Source organism: Octodon degus, unplaced genomic scaffold (genome assembly GCF_000260255.1).
Source record: "Octodon degus isolate 3935 unplaced genomic scaffold, OctDeg1.0 scaffold00065, whole genome shotgun sequence".
In the NCBI taxonomy this organism is placed as follows: Eukaryota; Metazoa; Chordata; class Mammalia; order Rodentia; family Octodontidae; genus Octodon; species Octodon degus.
In genome coordinates this window covers 6487460-6493606 of record NW_004524641.1, presented here as the reverse complement: position 1 = coordinate 6493606, position 6147 = coordinate 6487460, and positions in this window count along the sequence as shown.

Below are 6147 nucleotides of genomic sequence, written 5' to 3'. Positions count from 1 at the left end.
AGACAAGGCCAGGAGCTCGGGCCCACGGAGTGAGATGCACAGAAATGAGCCTAGATGAGTGCACGTGTCTACGGGAGGTCAGGGTTTCCTATGGAGTCCACAGCAGGGGTGAGGGACAGTGCTTGGTCAGGGGCGTGGGTGGCGGCCACCCAGCAGTGAGCACAGAGGGATTTCCCCACTCGGCCAGCCAGTGGGCAACACCAGCCCTGGTTCAACCTGGAGCTGATACACAGAATAAGAGCTTTATGGTTTAGGATACTTTAACTTTTAAGAGCCCTTTGGCATCTCCCTTAACCTGCCCTTAATGAAGTTCCGGATGTCTCAACTAGGACATAGGTACAAGGGCTTCTAACTGCATCCCTGAGGAGTGGCTCTCCTTCCCCTGGAGGCTCATCTGGGGCTCCCCACATGCACTTCTCAAAAACCCTTTGTGAAGCAGTCAAAGAAAACTCCTACAGCATCTGCCAGGGGGAAAAGTTGAGGCTACTGCCCAAGTCGATCTAGGGCAGATCTCATCAAAACTTTCCTTCCTTCCCTTTCTCTCACCTCCCTTCCCTGCCTTTCCAGAAAACAGTATGTTTTATCATTTTGAGTATTTTGAGAAGGTCCCCTCTCTTATCTCCCTTTCACTTCTTAAAGCAATTAGGAAGTGCAGAGCAAACTAGAAAATCAAATATATGTCTAGATCTTTACAATTTACACCAGTGGGTCTGAAAACTACTTTTTATTGTTAGTTCTTATCCTCCTCATTGGGAAAAATTTAAGAACAATTCCCAAGAGACATACAATTATTTATTTACTTATACATTATATTCACGGTCCTCTAAGCCTGATAGCTTAAATCATAATCTACAAAAAGGCCATGGCACATTGTGAATGACTAGGGGTGCTGATCCACTGGAAAGGGGTCTTCTAATAATTGCCAACTCACTTCAACTTCTTCCCCTGGATATGACACCTAGCTCTGTGATTGGCTTTACTTTGAATGAGGTGGACAAAGGGCTGGCCTGAGTAGAAGAAGGACCGGACCGGCCATTTCTGAGTGGGCCTGAAGCTCATGCTAGCCTGATGGGCAAAACCAGCAATTTCTCAACTGGACCACTTCCAACTGCCACCCTGCTTCTTGAGGATGTACTTAAACACAGATGGTACAGATTAGAAATCCTCACAGCCGAACATGCGTGGACTGCAAGGGGCCTCTCGTGTTTGGATGCCAGGCCCAGGGCTCCTTGGCCTCTTTGTCATGGGCCAGCAATGGGAAGCACACCACAATCTACATGTTAAATATTATTAAATCCTAAAGTCTCTCTCTTGAGGAGGAAAAATGATGAAACAGAGAAAAAGTTGTAATAGAAACACCTTTCTTTCCACACCACAAGACATTTTATGTGTGTACACTATTTTGGACCTTACTTGTTTTTGCCTTTTTCTCATCTCCACCCATGTCTCTTCCCTGCCTTCACATATTTTTAATTTTAACTCAGCATTAGCCTTTGCCTGGGTGCTCAGCAAACCTTTACAGATTCAAAGGTGTGAGAACAGAATGGAGAAATACAAAACCACCAAATGTGGTCTTCAGTGAGCATCTTGTCATTCTAGCGAGGCATATGTTTGGGCATCAAGAAATTTGGATCTTGTCAGGCACCCATAGCGACACCTATATTCAAGGTTATACTCAGAGTAAATGTGAACTAGCATTGGTTAGCAAGTGAAACTAAAATATTTAGACTTCATCAAGATGTTAACTGTTTACCAAATCAGATGAAGATTGGTGACAGAAGCCCAGCACAGTGGCTCTCGCCTGTAGCTCCAACTAGGTCCCAGCTTGGCAGGCTGAGGCACAAGGATTATCTGAGCTCAGGAGTCTGAGGCCAGCCTGGGCAATGAACGTAGCAGGACCCTGCTTTAAAAAAAACAAAAAATTGATGACAAAACTCTCCACTAGGTTTCATTCCTGTTTGTTTGGTTGCTCATTTATTGAGACACTATACAATCCAGACTAATCCTAAACTTCGCCATCCTTTTGCCTCAGCTTCCTGAGTGCTGGTATTGTCTCATTCCTGTGTAGGGAAAAAAAAGTCCAGAGAAAGATTCTCTAAGGTTAGTATGGATGCCCCACAAAATTCTATGGAGCTCAGGAACTTCCTGGACCCCCCTACCATGGGGTGGTCAGCCCTATATGGCAGCTGTACCTGGCACCATGACCCTTTGCCAAGCAGATGGAGAAGGCAGTGGAGTGGTGGCCCTTAAGGACACATCACAGGAATATTTCTCCACCTCCCCTATGTCTCATTGGCCAAAATACGGTCACCCACATGTGGGTGGGTGGGAAAGCAGGCACTGACTTTCAGGGAGACCAGCAAGCCGTCTCCACCATATCTGCTTTACAAATTGATATTTGCATTAGCAAAGTACACAATCCAATATTAGAAGTGCATTCTAGACCGTCAAGTTTTTTGGTTGTTTTTTAAAATTTTGTTTTAATATTTGGTCCCCTCAAAAAGCCATTCTCTATCACCACCTGGGGGTATTTAAAAATTATCTTTGGGATACATTGTATAATACAGAAGCCCTGGAAAGTATCTCAGAAAATGCACAGTTAATATTAGCCATGTGTTTGAACATAGTGAAAGACAAACTTTTTGTGTCTAATGGAAACCTGCCATGGCTTGATACAGTAAGTAGCCTCCTCAGTAAGGACATCAGCTTTTGCAAACCTGATCCTCCTTCAAATGCTTGGGAGAAGTCAGCTATTTAATAAAACCACCATGGATTTTGGAGGGAAGGCTTCCATCTTACAATGCGAATAATCACACACTACACATCTAGATCAGAATTGGAAATGTTCATGTATCAGATTTTCTTAAAATCATCTCATGGGTGATTGAGGCAGACTAAATCAAACTCAAAATGCAAACCCCATAATGGGTCATTATTTCTCCTTTGAAATCTCATCTCAGCCACTCCCTGAGAGCCCCCTGGTCAATGGGTTTTGTGACTAAACAGGAGTCAGGGAAATTCACTGCCTTGTGCATTTCTTATCTTTCAGGCACTAAATGTCCAAATGCTGCAGGAAGCCCCTCACAGAATAAGGTAGGCAGTAGCCCAGTCATGAGCTCGCCCCACCTCAGGAACCTCCTGCTCAGTCAGGGGGCTGCACGGTCTCTTAACTGGTCAACAAGGGGACAGAAAGCAAGCAGCTTCTCATCTCCCCAACCTCATTGCCCCCCAACAAACCAAAAGTGCATTGTTAGCTCAAGTAGACAGGAATACTTTAGGGACCTAGAGAGTTCCGTTGAGCTGAAGAGGAAAACAGCCTGGAGACAGGCCTCGCATTCATTTATCTGTGTGCTTTGTGCAGAGTGGAAATGACTTCTCAAGAGGTGTGGTTTTCAAATCTGACACCACAAGAGGCCATTTGCCAACCCCACCACTGTTACGTCCAATGCAGGAGAGAGGGAGGCAACTTTTCTCTTTTTTATGTCTTTCCCCTTCTGAATTTTAAGGGAAAGAAGGAAATTATAAAATCTGGAGCCTGCCTATCCCTTGAGACATGTATACTTAAGCTGGACCAAGCACTACTCTCCTATCACAGGGAACAATTTCACCCTGGCAGGGAAATGGACTAAGTGACTTAATGGATATTTTCCATCTCTAATTTCCATGATTAAAAGAAAGAGTTGAGAGGGGTACATGTGGAGCCTATTGTGAGTTAGCCAATGGATCCTAATTTAGATCAAAGAGAGTCTATGTGACACTGAACCATAAACACCCTAGTGTGCGTTACTTCAAGGAAGTTGTTAGTGTGTTCCCGATGGCTATTATGTGATATAGTTGCGCTCTATAGCCTGCACCCTTTAATTACTAATATAGAAGAAAATCCCATATAAGAGGGAGGAATGTAAATGAGACCTCTGCTCTTTTGAACCTTTTATGCATTTGCCAAATTAAAATTTGCTGTGGACTTTGGTTTTTCCCCTGATCGCTGTTGGTAGTGATCAGTTGGCTCGTGGGATTAAATCTGACTTTCTAACAACTATTTCCGATCGGTGTGCAGATTTCAGATCTTTATGTTTGCTTTGCACTGAGACATGGATCATCAGAACCAGATTGGGAACAACTTTGAAGTTTTCAAAGGTATGGAAGAAATCCTCTTCCATTCTCATCTTTCCTTGTGCTGATCATTGTTCAAGTACAGGTTGAGGGGCTGCAGCTGCGAGGGAGCCCCGGGGAGTCCAGAAGCACAGCACCCCAGTGTACTCACGTACTGCCTGCAGTGGGGTATCCTGCAGAGGACAGCAGCAGGACTGGCAGGCACAACCACACTCTCTAAAGTGGGGGCTGCTCACAGACTTTTAAAGCACAATTTCAACATGAGGACAAACACAAGTGTCAACGAGAACAGCGTGATTTCACCAGTACTTCTTTCTCTAGGATTCTTCTGCCCTTGGCCCACATGCAGAAAGAAAATTGATAACAGCTTTGCACTTAAATTAAGAGCTAAGTGTGGGAGCGGGCCCTGTGTGAAAGCAAAGATGCTTTTCGACAGATTGACTACTGAAGATGTTAGCCAGTCGGTGAGAGTCGCCATGCCCAGTACTACATCATGTTCAATAATTCAAACTCCTTTCTTGCCATCTGTCTTATACTCCAAGGAGATAATAATAATAAAATCATTGCTTAATGAGTAAACTAAGTAGAGGGTAATTCCCTGGTAGATCATATTGGTTCTTCTCCAAAGGATGCCATTTTCTCAATGAGGCAGAGAACACAGGGGAGAGTGTGTGACCATGCATAAACAGGGATGTCTAAGATCGAAACCCAGCACAGCATATGTCAGTATTTAAAGCCCCATCAAAGAAACATCCAACTTTTCAGCTGTAACCCAAATATAAATTTCCCTTACCCTGTCAATTAGCAGATTACAAAACTTCTGTAGCAGGAAGACCATTCTGCCAGCAAAGCCGCCGTGTTTGGAACAGGTCCAGGTCAGACAGATGGTGTGGAAAAGGGGTGCAGCGAGACGTGCCCTGTCGGCAAAGTCACCCATTCTGCGCAGCAGTGGAACCTCCGAAGGGCTGAGCCACAAGGCAAAGCGCAGCCCCCATAACAACTGGAGAGGCATACAGATGCTCAGCTGTACCAGAGGCGACAGGACCAGCACAATAGTCTGGCGAGGGAAGCATTTAAATAGGGAAATATGCAAAACATTAGATAATTGAAATCCTTGTTCTTTGGCACCTAAGAAGTTCCTACCCATCCATCCTCAGCCGATGAGCACACAGAGCAGGGTCGTAACTTCTCCAAGTGTAGTATGGTTGTTTAAGGCTGGATAATAGAGTTCTTGCTCTCTTTGGAATGCTGACTATACCATGCACAATCAAATGACGTGACTACAGGGGGTAGAACACAAGGGACATGTGTTATACTGTACTAAATGCCACCTGTCCATGTCACAGTCTATTTATAAAGCTTTTTCTCTTTAAAATGGCCACTACCCAGACAAGCCTGATTCAGAAGTTGATGGCTAATAAGGTCATTTTCCTAAGAATAAAAATAATAGCTCCCCGAATTTTTAAAGTGAATTTTTTTTTTTTTAAGACAGGATCTTGCTATGCAATTCAAGCTGGCCTTGAACTCACTATATAGCTCAGGCTTGTCTCTAACTCATGGTGATCCTCCTGCTTCAGCCTCCCAGGTAATAGGATTACAAGCATGTGCCATCATGCCCCAACTTTAAAGTGAATTACAAAATGAAAAAACATTGATAAGTTTTAAATTTTTTAAAATATAAATTCCTTTTCAAGGCCGGGGTGATAGCTCAGCGGCATAAGCACCTGCCTCGCAAGTGCAAGGTCCCAAGTTGGATCTTTAAAAGATTTTAGATCAGGGGCCGGGGAGATGGCTCAGTGGAATAAGCGCTTCCCTGGCAAGCACAAGGGCCTGAGTTCAATCCCTAGTTCTGCCAAAAATTAAAAAAGAAAAATCAAAAACTTTAAAAAAAAAAGATTTAAAATCAATATGAGTGTCTATTTTTCTCTTATCAACCACTTACTTAGCAGTTTACACCATTGTCGCTCAGGTAGTGAGTTTGTTTACATATTGATTACCTTGGGCAGGTGTCATTTCAAGTAGTCACTTCTTGTA